The sequence below is a fragment of the Amphibalanus amphitrite genome, unplaced genomic scaffold (assembly GCF_019059575.1).
Source record: "Amphibalanus amphitrite isolate SeventyFive unplaced genomic scaffold, NRLGWU_Aamphi_draft 000327F_arrow, whole genome shotgun sequence".
NCBI lineage: Eukaryota > Metazoa > Arthropoda > Thecostraca > Balanomorpha > Balanidae > Amphibalanus > Amphibalanus amphitrite.
The window spans coordinates 524470-542139 of NW_024881822.1; the positions used below are offsets into that span (position 1 = coordinate 524470).

At 49.2% G+C, this 17670-nt stretch overlaps 1 protein-coding gene across 1 annotated transcript in view; it reads left to right on the plus strand.

Annotated features, from left to right (window-relative positions):
• The first annotated feature begins 14359 nt into the window (after nt 1-14359).
• The window catches only part of LOC122388589 (Krueppel-like factor 8), an 88311-nt gene continuing 85000 nt past the window's right edge, over nt 14360-17670 (plus strand). Inside the window, exon 1 of the mRNA XM_043379778.1 lies at nt 14360-14602. The gene's annotated coding sequence lies outside the window, so the exon portion shown is untranslated. The remainder of the gene's footprint in view (nt 14603-17670) is intronic.

Genomic DNA, 17670 nt, shown 5'->3' on the forward strand with positions numbered 1-17670 from the left:
GCTTTACCAACTGAACGCCCTGAGCGCCGTGCAATCTCTCTTCACGTTCTGCTACGAGCAGTTCGGTTGGCAGTCTGGGCGCGGAAGAACGACAGTAAAAGGCTTCGGTGGGCTGGCACAGCCATTTGTGGTCACAATTCAGACCTACACGCTCCCACAGCGGCTGTGATTGGTGCCGGTCAATGGGCCATAGCACCAACCGTGTGCTCGACAGGGCTCTGGAGCACTGGCAGTGTGCTCGACAGGGCTTCGGCACACTGATAGTGTGCCCGACAGGACTCTGGAGCATGCCACCCGTGGCTCGGCGTAACTCTGGGGCGTCCTCCTTTGGACATAAGCAGGCATCTTAGGGCAATGTAAAATGCATTTGTGTGAAAGCTGTCCATCAGGGTGCTACTGATATTAAATTTTGTTAGCCGAGCCTCGGTTCACTCACAATAGCACATGTTGAAACGTCCCCCTCATGGGCATACCTCATGTTTGCAATGTACTCAATAAAGCATACAATGCAAAGTGCAATGCTCTGTTTCATTTTGCAATGCGTTACGTACTGCAGCGCACGACGCATAGGCTTTGTCCTGATGTATTGCGGCATGAGTTGCAACAGGCGCTATCGGTAAATCGGAGTGAGTTAGGAATGAGCTTGGTCTACCATCTATGACGTGACTGAGCAGTGTGGATCATCTCTTCAAAGATACTTATTTAAACAAAAGGCAAATATCATAGCCATTCAGCTTCGGTCAATGAATAAAGAAATAGGTTTGGCAGGTTGTATCGTCAAAATAAGTTCGATTGCAGGCATCGGGAAAGCTTTTGCCGTCATATGAAAATGGTATATGTCAATCAAATGTCATTTGGTTGATTTTAGAATGCTTCTTTTGCTTGACTATTTTCATCGTCCTTGTTATATTGATGATGAGTCTTGGAATTTGCAATAGAGATTTGAAAATGTTACGAAAATGTCCTATTTTGTTTCCCCGGTCTCATTTGGAAAAGGTCCGTGTATTTGGCACGATTTGGACACGCCTAGGCTGCCACATGATATGTCCCTACTCGCATCGTGATCGATAGAATACAAATATATCCGAAAGATTTAAATCCCGGCTCTACGTCGCTCACGTCATCGCACATAGCTGCACACACTGGTCTCGGATCACTGCGAGGATTCCGACTAGAGATGCCACTTTTGAACCCGCGAACCCGCTTTCTGCGGGTTTTCAAAACCCGCAGGGTTTTTGGCGGGTTCGAGAAGCAAAACTTGTCGTGTGGCGGGTATTTGGCGGTCAGACTTGAAGGTAGTGTGCCACCTTTGAAAGATTTCCCATTTTATTTTTCCTAGGATAAGAAGCTTCTGTTTTTACCTAATATCGCAAAAAAATCAAAAATGGGCCTGGAATAGTGCCTTTTTCGCCTAAAAGTTTTTCGGTTTTTAGATATGTATAACAACTGTAGTGGGCTCACCTGCAAACAGGCGTCGGGCAACAATCGCGAATGCGGCGCACTTGTGACAATAAGCAAAGGTCATTATAGTGTTACGACCATACGACGTACGGGAATGAGTTATCAGCTGTCTAATCGTAGACAACACAATGTCGAGCCTTAAACTGTAAGCCCGTATTGGTATTGCTTCTTTTATTTGGCTGTCGAACATTATTTATGGTTTGAAATATGATTTTATGTAAAATAATTGATATGAAAAAGCCGTCTTATAAGTTATGACCCCATTTCACCACACGTAAGTGGCAGAAATGACAATGATCAGCTGACGCATTTTTCTTGGCCGAAGTCAGAGCGCGCGGCCCGACGCACCACGCGTATTTGGAAATTCCGACCTCGACGAGCATCAGAAGCCAACTAACAGGCGTGTTCGAAACCGCAGGATCTGATGATGAACGGGTTTATCGAAACTTGATTGGATGAGCATATCGGTAATAGCGATTTCAGTGTGTGCATTTATTGTTCATAGTGGTGTGAAATGTGGTTGGGGTACGACCGACAACCCGTCGGGGCGAATTTCGCACTGGGGTACTCAAAATTTGAAGAATTTAAGACGTTTCCATGAGTTTTGAAGGTATGGATAAGTTCTAAAAATCCGGTTCTCCTTATCTGGGCCATTAACTCCATACGGTCCAAGAAAGCTGGCACACTACCTTTAAGAACCTATAAATTTATTTTTTTAGATGCAAAACACAATGTCAAGTGCATTTGCTCAGGTTAACAATACAATATTCATCAAAACAACTTTAAAACAGAACCAAATATAAAAATATATCAAGGTAGCACATTTCAAATGCAAAACTGAAAACAACCAGCAATAGCATCCACAGTCTAGCAATGACCAGACCAGGGTACAAGCAACAAACTACAAAGCATAAGTAAATGCTGATGAAAGCATTCCATAAAACATAACAGAACCTGAAAGCAAACTTATAGGAAGCTGAACTGAAGTCTATGTGCAGTGTGCACTAGATATACATTATGGAAGAACCCAGACTTAAATGAGATGTTGAAAATCAGAGCAAATGCCACATGTTACTTTATTTGCGTCTGGTCGGCATAAAAAAGAGCTATCAGCTAAACAAAATTTGATGCAATGCAAATTCATTAATTACCTATCCTACTCTATGTTCTGTCCCACCCTATATTTCGAAAATAACACCCATTACCCTTACAAAAATCAAAATATTGACTGGCATGCGGCCCAAACATAACGCAATATAAAACTGGCGCACTTCCGACATTCTGACAAGGATTGGCATTTGACTGCGTCAATTTTGGTCTCTGAGGCGAAGGAAAGCTGACATTGATGACGCAATAATAATTTTGCAATCAATTTTTCTGTTTTGGTTTTTGAATACCTCAAAATAGCAGGTATAAATGTTACAAAACCAGTAGCTGGTCGCATTTATTTCTTTTGTCTTTTTACTTGTCATTTGTATGCCGAGAGATGACCAGCCAGAGAGCATTACCAAGACCATCTTTAAAATTATTACAATTTATTTAGTATTTACTGTCTCTTTATTTTTTAACAGGTGATTAACTCTGAATTGTAAAACTTTAGCTGTTGTGTAAAATAACTTTATCAGAATGGCACATGAATATGCATTATACAACGGTGTTTTCGCAACAAGTTCGCACTAACTACGGCTGCAATAATTTAGTCGCTGTAACATTCCTTGCAATCAGCTGTTGGTGACGCTTCTGACGCATGTTTCCAGAAACGCGTGGTTCATTGGTGGTTAGTTGGTTTTTGCTGGGATTTTGCATGATTTGTTTTATGTGTAGATCGACTGGATACTCATTATTCAACGTGTCACTATTTATTTTTAACTGGAAATCGCATATCTTTTTTATATCAACATTCATTTTGATAACAATATCATGCTAGAAGCCTAATATTGAGAGGGAGCTAGAGTGAAATTTTGATCCTCAGCCAATGCTGAAGGGTAAGGTGAGAGAAAGATTTTACTGAACTCTTTTCAGAAAGGAATTTCAAATGTATTGATGCATTATTCATTTTCCACTATCCAGTGTGCACTTCCTGAGGACTTAGCATAGAAATTTCAAGTCCTTACTATTTGTTTGGCTGCCTTTTTCTGCACAGCAATGAAGCAAGTAAGGTTTATATAGCTCTAGCATTGACCCAGCTGTATTTTTTTCATGCAAAAGCAGGTTTTTAAGATTGCGGGGTTTTTGCGGGTTCGGCTCAGCCAAAATCAGCTTGCGGGTAGTTGTGGTTGGGCAAGGTATAGCTGCGGGGCGGGGCGGGTAATGAAATGGCAAATTTGTGGCATCTCTAATTCCGACCGTTCCTCGCTTCATACGCGACCATAAAATCGCGAACATACTCTGCACGGAGGACACGACACATCCTTCAAAGGGCGCACGCCCACTCCTTAATCTACCCAACCATCTGCAAGAAATGCTGAATAACCGGGCCCGGTACATTTCTGTCCTCCGGCGGAGCGCAGCGCCCTTCGGACGTGCGCGGCGCAGCGGTGAGCCCCCTCCACTTGTAAATGTCCACACGGGCGACCGTCTGCGGCGGAGGGGCCAGCCTTGACCGCGATCGGCCGGCCGGCAGACGGGGACGAGCAGCACTGCCTCCGGCGAGGGGAGCGGCCCTCTGCACGGACCGGCGCCGCCGACTCCGACATCGCCGCCATTTTCAATTGCGCGCAGAAATTATGGACGCCTATTTTGACCTTAGGTCAAAGTGGTGGTACTTGTCGTTTTATTGTTGGGTGTGTGCAATACATATTACCTACTGCCCATCACTGCTTCGTCTTTCATTTTCCTTATCCTTCTTACAACATATTTCGACAATATCCATCCCATTTATGAGGCTGTCTCTAACGACTCTACTCCACAGGTTCCTGTCTCTAAGTGATGAGGCGCCTCCTTTTCCACCGTGTTTTGTGTCTGAGATTTGATTCGATGTTGTAACACTGTAGGTACTCAACTTCTTATGTACATAAGCATCTCGACCTGTGGCCACCACAAATTTGTGTCTGTATACAGGGCCGCGGCAACAAACAAGCGTCAGATTGTGTTGGTGAGTGACTGGGCTGCAGGTCACAGAGCCGGGAGGGCACCAAGTTACCGACTAAATCACCAGGAGGGCAGAGGTCAGTTGGCTATATAGGCGAAGTTTGGGAAGCAAGTCCAAAGAAGCCTTTGAAGTGATATTGATGTATTTTCGGTGGGCATAAGGATAGTACATGTTTTCGGTAATGCCCCATTCATTTTTTTTTTCATCCTGAGCAATGAGCAGGCGCAGGCTTTTCAGGAAAAGCTGACATAATAATTGGCAATGCTCCTGCGGAAAAGATCCATTTTTATGCAAAAATCCTTGTTAAAATTTAAATAGCATGAAGTTGTGTATTTTGTAAGACATGTTTTAGCATAGAAATAAAGACTGTTTTAGAAACTAAGTATCCAATAAAGGTATCACGAATCCCATGGCATTCAGTAAAGCACCAGGGCGTGCGGAGCTCTGCAGCCCGAGGAAGGAGGGGACGGGCAGTCGGCCTGGGTCGGCGGGTGGGGGTCCTCGTCCGTCAGGACCGGTCGGCCGGCACTCTGCCAGCCAGCGGGCGTGTCCTCCGACCGCAGAGCCGATGCCGCACACCAAACCGGTTTTTCTCACAAACCGCCCGGATTAGCGTGGGGGAGGGTCGGTGGTCGGCGGGCGGCGGGCGGCGGGCGGCCTCCAGTGGGCGGCCGGGGCCGCCGCCAGAGGGGGTCAGCCGCGGCCGGGAGCCGGTCCGCCGTCACCGACGTCACCCACGTCACCGGGCAGAGATCGGCTCCGATGTCCTCCCGGAGCTGCCGACCTGTCCTGGTGACGGACGGAGACGTTAGACCGGGCGTGGGATGTCCGGCTGGAGATGTCGGTTTGGATGGGCAAGTATTCTTGGGTTGAGAAGGCTCTCTTTTTTTCCTTTTTGCGGAGTGACCCATCCACCAAGCATACGATCGGCAGCCATGGATTACAGTTACTGCGTTTTGCAAACATCATTTAGCGGATCAACCTCATCTATTTTTATGTCTCATGTAATAACCTGACAGTCACACAGCATGGACTATGACATGTAAACGATATTAGCAGAGTGAACTCACCTGATTTCGTTAATGCACAGTCTTTGCAGGTACGCTCCTTGTTGTGCAATATTGATGCGGGGCCAGCCCAGCCCACCACTCCCTTTGACGGGGTGTCACCTGCACGGATGGCTCCGCCCCTGTCACTGCTCTCAGCCCTACCTGATGACCTGAGACGATAGACTTCCAGTTGCAGTGGCTGTTTTCAAAGCAGTTTGACTGCTGTGATACGTACCCTATGGTACACGACAAAGGTAAAATGACGAGCTGGATATGCAGGCGGACAGACGGACAGACAGACGGACATGCAGAAGAGGCGCACTTGCGGACAGCAAGGCAGACGAATGGGTGGACTTCTAATGAAGAAATTAACTTCACACTGTCCCCCAACCTCCCTCTTCTTTCTTTAATTTTCAAATTGCTTTGATTTATAAGTAATTGTTTCGTTTGCATAACAGTCTATTCACTCCAGTATTAAATGTTGTCGTCTGAAAATCGGGCGTTGGCATTTGCAAACCGAGAAGGGTTTTTGGGAACATTTGACAGTGAACCATTAACTAATAACATCAGAGAGCGGTAACATAAATTGCCTCCTATCTATAACCGGGTTTAGCCTGTCCCATCTGTCCGGATCTGACCAATGTCTCGTAAATACCGGCGGTGACGCGGGCCGTGTGTTTCGTGCGGCGCAGATCACGGAACTGTACTCGGAGTTTTCCCTGAATCTGCTCTTCCTCGTCCCGTCCCTGGCGCCTGACCGACGGTTTATGAACAGCGCGCCGTGTCGGGTGTATTCGTTGAACAGCACAAAGGCCTTGCCTTCCGCCAAACATGTCAGCACAGACAGAGAGAACACGAGCTGGCTGGGTGTGTTGGAGGAATCACAAAGCAGGTTTGTAACTGTAATGTCAAGAGACTAAAGCTGCTCAGGTGCTCAGGCTGTTATGGAAATTATGTAAACACTACACGAGCGAAACCTGTGTAACATGCAAGAGCTTTGAATATCAAAGTAGGGTGTGTAAAATGACCATTAAACCAAAAAAAGAGTATGGAACGAAACCATTTCTCCGATATGCATATAACATAAACGATAATATCATAATATCAGCGAAATCTCCTATCAAGGACCTACCACAGGTGTGTGTTCTCCCCGCGTACGAAGCTCATCCCTTCCAATATTCCAGTCCTCCGCCTCCGCAGCTAGGGGAGCGGCTGGATGTATCCCTGTGTGGCCGATTCAGCCAACAAGATCGTGACATGTCATAAACGGCTGCGGCAGCGCCGGCGGCGGCGCGGTGCCTGCTGGTATCCAACAGGATCCGGTCGGGACCACGCCGGCGGGCCCGGAGGTGACCGACCCAGGTCCGGGATCACACCCCGCCCGGACCGGCCGAGCGGCCCACAATTCATCCCAAACACTGACCCGGGCCCTGTCCACTGCTATAATTCGCCCAGTTTCTTCAATCACGCTGCATATTTTTGCACTTTTTTTCTTTGGATCAGTATTTGATTTTCCCCATATCTTCCATTTTTTGGAATGATCTTGCCTCCTCGAAATTCAGTGTTTCCTTCTTTTTTAAGTTAAAATTCCTTGTTTTCCTTCATATCATACTTATGCTATGTTTCTCCATAGACGTCTGGTTTTTCCATTTTTTCCCTCACGTCCTCTCTTGACTTCTCCTCTCATCTCACTTCATTCACCATCCCCCTCTTCTCCTTCTCATCCCCACATCCGTTAATTTTTCATTCGCTCTCCGCGCTGAGTCGGTGACCAGCTCTCAGCGCGCTCCCTGCAGCTACCCGGAACTGAGAACGAGCTGCAGCGAGCTGCGACTCAGTGGAGGAATGGCACCACCCATTGGCAATGCAGCGGGTGCGCTCTCCCCTCCCCCTCCCCCCGTCACCAGAGGTCAAAGGTCAGCGTTCTGTCGCCGACCGGACACCCGTTAACCGTGCACACCCGGAATGTCCCCTATAGAAGAGGGTGATGATTTGTCCAAGGGAGCAGCGCCGAGCTAGTTATATATGGGGTACGATCCAGCTGATGCAAGAGCCATATGTTATTTCCGCTGAATGCCGTGTCGTAGAGGATTGTTGAGGAGTGTTCGGTGGAGACACTGTCTAAGGCGCTTCGTTTCCTCGTTCATCACCCGATGGCTCACTGAAACAATGGCGTGAGGTGTGTCATGTTGACCAGATGCTGGTAGACATGAGAAAGGGTTGCTGATCAGTGAGTGATCACATCATGCACACTGATTTTGTGTGGCATCACCTCTTCCCCTATACTTTTCAGTTTTTGACCCACCCGCCTATACTTTTGTATTTCGACCCTACAGGAGTAATACATTGACGATATGACGTATCACCCTAGATGAAATTAAATGGCAAAACTCATGTGCAAGGTATCAAAGAAGAACATCAATAGATAAAGACAGATGTCTCATTATAGGCAAGTACTTTTTTGACAATAAACCTCATCTACGACTGACTTTAGAATACACAGCAGAGATCCTTCCGAATCTTCCTACAACCAGCCGTCCAATTTGTCATAGCGGACCATGTGTGCACAATGCCATGTAAAAATGTTCAGCCCCGCTGTAATATGTTAAATGCCCTGGTGTATCACGATACGAGCCGCATTGACGTCACAGGTCCTGTTTATGTTTTAATTCTCCGGAGCCGGCCGGCAGGGGCGAGCTGACGGGCCCCGGCGAACCGGTGAGACATCGCGGCCGAGATGTTTGTCTCCCGAGTCGTGCAGAGACAATCTGGAGATGGGAGCTCGCTGCATGGGAGAGGTCGCCGCGGCGAGCCGGAGAATGTCGGGGCGGAAAGTCCCAGACATATATTTTATTGGTATAATTGTGGGTTGTAAAAATGCTAGCAGGTAGAAACAGCTTATGGAGAAGATAACCCGTGTTATTGATAAAATAAAATGGTATTCTCATATTACAAATTAGCATGTTTTGTTTAGTTACTTGTCGCTGCATTATTCTCCTCTACCACATCCAACCACCCCATCCGTACTTCTCTGACCTCACTGCCACCTCCTTCTGCCGTGGCTCTGCCGCTGCGGGGGCCTTTCTTTGTCACAATTTCCCAGTACCCGGTGCCAGGACCCGCCCTGTGCCGCTCTCCCAGGCCCGACACAGACCCGCCAGTCTCGGTCCGTCTGCAGTGTACAAAGTACACAGCCGGCGGGGGCGGGGTCAGTTTCGTCACGCGTCACAAAGCGCCGCGCCGTCTGGCCGCGGCTGACGTAACGTCACGTGATGCACGGGAGGAGGATGTGACGGAGACGGGGTCGGCGCAGACGCCGCCAGCACGCCAGGCCGGCACGGCAGGGAGGGAGTCTGGGGCTGGGCGGTGGTTTCGCCGCACCGCGTTCAACGCTCAATCTGGGGCAGCGCTGCACGTTATACCATTTCAAACCATACCTACCTAACCTAGCACGTCATACCAGATATAAAACCATGCCATACCAAGCCACACTATACAAAACCACATCGCACCACACATAACATACCATGCAACACATCACCACGTCTCACCTCAGCACACCAAACCGCCTCACACCACTCAAGGCATGCCACATCGCGTCTCTCCTCAATGCACCGCGCGCCACACCCGACCAGCAGCCAGCCATCAGATTCCAACGGAGCCGCAGCGGAGCCCAGCGGAGCCCAGCGGAGTCCCGCCTCCCTACCGCGCGGAATCCGAAATGTGCCGCACCCGGATAAGGCTGTTGTATATTCGGCCCACCTAAACCGCGCCTCTTTGTCCTTTCTGAACCTTCTTGACCTATACCTCTCTGTCTTCTCTCCACGCTGAAAAATGCACCCCTGCTGCCTGAAACTCATTAAAATGTCCCAGGTCGATGTCTTTTCATCTACTCGGCAACCTTTTCCCGGCAACCCACTTTTCGCGCCGCGGATCCCTCTCCAATATATTTATCCGTCCATCCTCACCTTTTCTGTCCACTTTATGATCTTCCTTGTTCCCTTTACCCTTCTTCTCTCATTACTCTCCCTCCCCTATCCACCCTGCACCTCCCCGTCCACCATCTCCACCCACCCTGCACCTCTGCGACCCCGCCCCTCCCTCTGGTAAGAACAGCGGTCACGGCCCCTCCGCGGTCGCAAAAACGGCTCGCTGGCGCTGCGGTGCGGTCCGCGCCTTTGTCCAGCCGCGCGGCGCCGGCCGTGCGGGCGTGTCTTGAGTAATCCTCGACTGGCCCTGTCATCTTCTGCTTGGGGCAGAAGAGAAACGGCTGGCCACGCCCTGGCTCGGCTCGATAGTGGCGCCCCGAGTTGTGGTGGTACTAACAGCCGCTGCGATTTGTTTGGAGTTGGGACTGTATTCGTTAGAGCTGAGGGTGAAGGAGGCTGAGATGTTTTAGGAATATGCAATGAGTGAAAGAGTGTTGTGTTATTAGTGCTATGGAATAAGCTAGAGCAAAGATTTCGAAATCAAAACACTTTGCTTGTGGTTTAAAATTACTTAAAGGCCCCTGTAGGCATATCAATGAATCATAGATGAAGTTATATTCGCATTAGCAGCAGGATCGATCATGTATTGCTGTAAAAAGTGACACTATCGCTTTTTCAAGAATACCACTTGCTGCTTCTCAGTATCATAACAAGGGTACTACATATATCTTAGTTTGATTTGTGCTTTGACACTGGTTTCAATCAGAAAACTCAATAAGAATAGACAGACGACGACGGAAAAGGTAGGTACATTACTTTTTCGTAGCTTTCTTTCAGCTGTCACATTGTTACGATGTGATGTGCCGTCAAATACGGAATGCAGGTGCGTCTCCAGCGCGTCAATGCTAAGATTATATGGCATACGTTTTTGCAAATGTCCCTATTCTTAGGTGAACATCCTTGGAAAGACGGGAGTGCCGATTGCTTGACGCGTAGCTAAGATGATGAAATTATGCGAGTCAGTATTTTTTACCTGATAAGTTGCACGTTAACCTAATTATAACCTCAAAGCATCTGCGACTACCTATGTCAGACTTTGAATATTTATATTTCATTTCATGTATAAATTTGAACAATGGATAAAAAAAAACTAGGTAGCGCTATCTGTCTCAGAATATTTTTATTGATCAAACAGCGCTCTAACTTTCAGCAATTCTGTAATTTCATTTCAGAAGTCATGCCAGAGCTCACACAGTTCCACTTTACCCACACGCAACGCCACACGGTTTTGGTATTTAAGCAAGACTTAGGTGACGAAAAGTGTTCTCTATTTTCGGGCCTTATTTACATATTGGCCGGGTCATTGATAAGGCTAGGGTTAACCCTCGCCCGCACATGCCATTTTCCCATCCTAGAACGCACATGGGGGGGGGGGGGGGTTGCCACCCCCCCCCCCGCGCCATTTCGTTCCTGTTGGAGAAAGAGCTTAGCAGTAAAGACCAAAAAGATTCTTTGGGAAGAGACGAATCCAATGATACCCAGTTTTACCTTCTCAGGTCAGTCATTGACCTTCCAGGTCAGGTCAAACTAAAAAATGTTGCTGTTTTGGGTCACCGTTGGATATCAAGTGTGCTGCTTATCAAATACCGATGACGATGCTGTTTTCTGGTGCCAAGCCAGCTAGAACCTCTTTGTCACACTACCCGACCAGAACTTTGCTGCTGAGGTCATTTCAGGTCAAGTTAGGTCAAGGTCAATTATATGTGTTTGTATGTCTGTGTGTGTCTGTGTGTATACTGATGTGTGCACCGATTGTTTTTGGGTCCATATTACATGAAATCATGATCTGAGAAGCTTTTACCAAAAATGCAGTCAAAAAACTTCAAAAAAAGTAAATTCAGCTAGCCTAAAACGCAATTATCTTAGATGACCTAGGTTGACCTTGACCCTGACCTTGACCCCTGTACATCGTCGAACAACATGTTCCATGATAGGTGGGAGGTAAGACTGGCAAAAAAGGCCGAAATCAGGGTGTCAAAAGCTCATAAGGCCCATGGCAAACGCAAGATGTTGAGAATTGGCCATTTGGGTCATGACATGACCTGAAAAACAAGGTCATATCTCCGAAACCAAAAATCACAGAAACTTGAAATTTTTAGTGGACATCAAGAAAGGATAGAGGAGCAGCTATACGAAAAATCAGCCTTCTAGCTCTAAAAATGTTGAGTGCAGAGCAGAAAGACTACCTGGGGGGGGGTGGCAACCACCCCCCCCATGTGCGGGCGAGGGTTAAGGTAGAATGACACAGGACCATTTATCCACTAACTCTGATCTGGAGATACAGCTTATTGACCCAGCTTATTCTGATCTGATCTACTTTTTCATGTGTCTAAATACAAACTAGGTAGATAGCATGATTATTGTTTGTTTTTTGAATCGCATTGCCCCTTTGAAGACCTGTCAATAAAGGTCGAAGTACAGGGAAAAAATAGCTTCTTTACACCCAGAGTCAGTCCGCTAAACGATTTATTATCATTAATATACCTGGGTTTAAATATGACTTTACAGTCTCATATAAATACAAACACTTAAGTCAGATAGCCCTCAAACCACAGCCAACGGCTGGCACCTTTACCTCTGGCCCGACACATCACCAATCTACCGGAGGCCAAGATCAGCTGATACTCTCTTATGTGAAGTGTACGACGCGTGGCTGTGGCGCCATAGGGCGTTTTCGCGCCACATTAGCACCGCCACTTTAATTGCCGATGAGACAGCATCGATGGTGTCGGCCGTGTGGCCAATTTCAGGATTGGCGCCGACCACTCCCAGAATTGGACCTGTCTAGGGAGAGAGAGAGAGAGAGAGAGAGAGAGAGAGAGAGAGAGAGAGAGAGAGAGAGAGAGAGAGAGAGAGAGAGGGAGAGAGAGCTGGGGATATCCACACCCATCTTCAGACGTTATTAGACCCTGTCTGACAGACACAGCCCGGCCGTGTTTCCTAACCTGTAAATTACTCATTTAGCGGCCTGTGAGAGCGCCCATGGCGAATGTGGGCCGTGTTAGCGCGGTCTGGGCGAACACAGAGACGGCCGTGTCCATCCGAGGCGGCCGATAAAAAAATGGACCCGAGGCGAGTGTGTGTAAATGGACAGATCAGACGAAATGCGACCCCGTCTGAGCACGCGGGGATGAAATTCTTCAGGAAATGAGGGTGTAAAAATGTGGCAATAGAAGGTCCTAAAAAAATGTGACGCACAAAGCTCGAAGCGAAAAAATGAAAACAAATATATTTACCTACTTATTACACTACTTTGTTTTACAATGCTATAAGGAAATTGCAGACAGAAAGGCTTGTCTTCATTTCAATCATACATGTTATGCTAAAAGGTAGTCAGCTTTATCGAATCGCCGTGCACAGTGTACCCAGGCTAAATTGGACTCTATACCTTGTGTAGCCCTTACGGCATTAACCACACTATCAAACTACTTGCATTGACCCCACCCTAACCACGTTCAAACAAGCCTGCGACCTGACATGTGAACAAGTCGCATGTCCGCAGTCATAAATTGCGTTCAGATTACCTGGTGGCGGCCGCGACCCACCTTTATCGTGGCCTCGTCAGCATGAGCGCCAGATTCGGCCGCTGTCTGCTTGTTGAACAGAGCCGTCAATCGCCGGGCCTGGGAAGAAGGAACGGCGCCGGCGCACCCGTCAGTGGCGCAGGCCTCGGCCGTCCGGCGGCCGCCCGCCTGTCATATGAGGACAAAACGGCGTGTCATAGAAATAAAACACACCGTGACTGGCCGATCGGAGACGGCACGACAGCGGCCGACCCAAACAACTCAATCCCAGGCTCTGAGAGCGTTTTGGGCGAGATGGCAAGGTTAGAGGAAGCAGGGTGGGGCTGATGATTTGTCAGTTTACTGGAGTGTTCTATAGTTGGTTTTATAGATTTATTAAATTTTACTTGACATTCGCAGGTATTGTTGACATTACGAAAGATAAAATAATTTTCTGAGCAACTAAGCGAAAACGTAAATAAACAAACATTGCTAGATGAATAGGCGTGTGAGTTGGACATTCGAAAGACATCAACCATGAACCAGCGATGAGCAATACCTACGAGTCAGACAGGGTTATAAATATTTGCTTGCTATCTTTTTCTTTTACATGCAACGTACACTATCCGCGATGTTTACCTACGTAACAAGTCAAATACTTATGGCATGATGCTTTTTAACCTCAACTTTAGAGCAAGACTACATAAAAGAAGAAGACAAAAAGACAGTCCAAGAAATAAATTTGCAAGCAAACATTTTTCCACTGCAATTGAGACCGCATATTTCCCAATTTGCCCATTTGTTTCAGCAGGATATCCAGATAGTTATTTCGGACAAGATAAGTGCCAGTTTCCTAGATTTTATGTGTAATTCTGTGTCGTCACTTCTGCAGTCGTGCACAAAATCCCCTTAATCATGCAAACATCTGTCACTAGGCCTCATTAATTTTCATTTTGCGGCTGGCTGTGTTTCTATGTTTGCATGATCTTTGTCATTACGGGCGCAGTAATCACAGCTTACCGAAACCCGAACGGGAACCTGCATTACTAAATCATTCTCACCCGTCTAAAAATAACCCTATCCGGTCTTCATTCCTACTTCATTCTCACTAACCAGCACCATTTAGATTACTTTTCCTCCACGGACCTTAGCATTACCCTCCCGATTGTTGTCCATGTTCGCGGGGCGGGCGGTACTGAGCGGCTCCGCCCGGCGACTATCGGTACCAGCCGTGCCGGGATGGGCTCCGGCCGGGCGGCGGTCGCCGACACTCGGCCCAGCCTGGCCACGACGTGAGCCCTGCCCCGCGCCGCCGCCGCCACCGCCGCCCACGGACGCTCCGGATCGCACGCAGCCGCCCCGGATCGCTGACCGCCGCCCGGAGCCGCCCGGAGCCGCCCAAAACCGCCCACAGCCGCCCAAACCTGTCTGGTGCCGTACGGAGAGGCCAAGACCTGTCAGGAGCCTCCCGAGCCTACCAAACCTGCAGGGAGCTACCGCAACCACCAGGTAAGCCCTGCGCACCCCCTCCCCTCCCCACCCACGCCCCCTCCCTGCGCAGTATCGGCGGTAGATTGCTAGTGACGTCATCGCTGATGAGATAGACTGCTCGGGCGCGGCCCGTGAGTGCTGTGTGTGCGTGTGTGTTTGTGTGCGCGCGCACTTATCCCGCTTTACTGCAGTTGTGAGTTACGAGCCGAGCGAGCGCATTCGACAGGCTCCCTAGACGCGAGCAAAGTTGTGGGTTGTTGAGATGACGTTGTAGTCATCTCCGCAACATTTGTTCCTTGACGAAGCCCAGTAGCTCCGATGAGCACCGTCTTATGAGAGCCCACGGACCAGCGCGGCGGCGGAGCACCGCACTGCAGGCTGTCGTGTTATTTATTGAACGAGGGAGCGGTGCCCGAACCAAACACGGCCTGGTAATTTGGCTGAGGATGAGCTCAGCGTAGTCTGTCAGCCGTCACCTCGCCTGAGGGCGTCTGCGGAGGTCCCTAACGACGCTGGTGGTACGGCCAGCACGGCGGTACGACCGGTACACCCGGTACGACCAGCATGGCCGTTGTACGACGCTACGACGCTGCGAATGGCCGACGGTTGAGCACGATCGCGACCGCCGCAGGAGAGCCTTGTGCCAGGTCCGGGTAGCGTCCAGATGAAGATGTCACGCCGAATAGGCGCGTCGTGGACATCACGAGACAAGACGCTGATCGCGTGAGCGACCGTCACGTGACGCATCCCGTGACGGCGCTGATGTGGTGAGCAGTATCACGTCACGTAACTCTCCGTTACTGCGTTACTCTCCCGGGTGCCGAAGCGTTCTCTCCGCTCGGTAGTATGTATGTATGTATGTACGATGCGCCGCTGGCTTCACAGCCCACATTCCTCGTCTGACATTCCGGTGCTGATATCGTACTCGCCCTGGCCCCGGGCGTCACCCCAGGCTGACCTTGCGCAGCCCTCCCGGCGGGGGCGGGGTCGGGGCCGGGGGCGGGGTGGGGGCAGCGGTGCAGACCGGCGCGTGCGGCCGCCCTGCACGGCCGGCGCGGACGTGCCCGGGCGGCGGTTGGTCACAAGGCTCGCTCAGGCACGTCCGCTTGTGAGTTGCCCCGCCGACCGTTCGTTTGTTCGTCTGTTCGTTTGCTAGCCCGTCCGTTCGTTCTTCCGTCCAGCCATCCATCCTTGAGAGCCTATATCCAACGTTCTAGCACCAATGCAGGCTGACACGTCTCTCTGACCGGTCTCCACCACACCATAACAATAGCACCGACTACCCGGCTACTGTTCGGACGACAATGTTATCGTCTGCCGTCTCGGCGCTTCCTTGTTTGACCGTCCGCTCCGAGCCACCGCGGCTTGGCGGCGCGGTACGGCGGCGTGCGGCGACGTGCCGCCGTGGCCCGGTGTCCGGTCCGGTACGGCCGGGGGCGTGGGGCGTGCAGCGACTACGGCACAGCACGGCGCGTGACCGGCCTCGGCACGGCCACTCCCCTCTGAACATCCGGCCGGGGCCGAGATTGTGTAGGCTGCGACCGCTCCCGCCGGCGGATTTGCATGAAAACGGGTATTGGGCGGCTGTGGCGGAGACGGAGACGGAGACGCGAGGGCGTCCCAGCCGCGCCTACTCACCGGGCTGGGCCGGACAGCCACGGGCTGAGGTCATCGGGAGGGGCGAGGTCAGCCAGCGTCTTTGATGGGGGTGCGTATTATTTAGGCCAGGATTCATAATGTCCAGGGCACAATCTGTCCCGTGCTCGAATTGGCCAGTGCCTTGAATTGGCCAGTGTTCACATTGTCCAGGGATTACATGGTCCAAAGGTGGCCAACTGGCTGCAGATAGGGTAAATTCAAAGAGGCCAGGGTTCATAATGTCCGGGGCACGATGTGTCCAGTGTTCAAAATGGCCGGGGCTCATAATGTCCAGGGCACGATGTGTCCAGTGTTCGAAATGGCCAGGGTTCATAATGTCCAGGGCACGATGTGTCCAGTGCTCAAAATGGCCAGTGCCTTGAATGGGCCAGAGTTCATAGTGTCCAGGGATTACATAGTCAACCCAACCCAACCAAACCTAACCTAACCTAACCTAACCTAACCTAACCTAACCTAACCTAACCTAACCTAACCTAACCTAACCTAACCTAACCTAACCTAAGGTAATGATGTTTGCCTACCAGGGATAAGGAAATAGTTTCTCGCATGAATAGATTGCAAGCAATAGTAAATCAAATATTTTTAGGTTAACCCTATTAGTGGCAGGGGGGGGGGGGGGTTGTTTTTATCCACCCCTCAGGTTTTTCGGGAATATCTCCGAAACCGCTGAAGCTACGATGCTGAAATTTTCTGACTTTTCCTAAAACTAAATTGGGCACATTCCCTGAAAATTTCAAGTTCATAACTTTACCAGGGGCGGCTCCAGAGCACTGGGAATTGGGGGGTCCTATTCGTGAGGCGAGTCATTTGGGCGAAGATCACGATGCTGCACCAGTTTTACGAACAGTGAATAAAAGGTATCATGTGATAACATATACAGTTATTGTGCATCCTCTTTTGACACGTTTTTGCTATAATAGGCGGATCCAGGCGTCCAAAAAGGGGGGTTATGTTTTACCTCCCAACATAGGTGCCCTGACACCGCCTATGCATTACCAATACAATTTTAGTCGTTCTCTCATAAGAAAATTATAACATAACAAGACCATTACCACCCTTTTTAGAAACAGTACCAACAAAAACCTTATTTACTATACTTTTTGTGTACCCCCAATCTCAATGATCTGTATCCGCCTATGATTTTTGAAAATGCATATTTTTAGGATCCATGTGAATTCCTGGTTCATTCTCTATCGATCGGCAAAAGTTGCGTTAAGATTGGTTCAGAAACCTGGCCGTGATAAACAGTCTAAAATGTATCTGCAATTTGCCCGTTTTTACCCCCCTCTACCCCCCTATTGACATTTTTTGATTTTATTTTTTTAGAAATGTAGATCTCGTTGAGCCAAATCGAATGCCGTTTGAATTTTGAAAATCGACCGGTTAGATCTCGAGATATCAAGGGGGGTCGTAAACAGCCCCCCCTG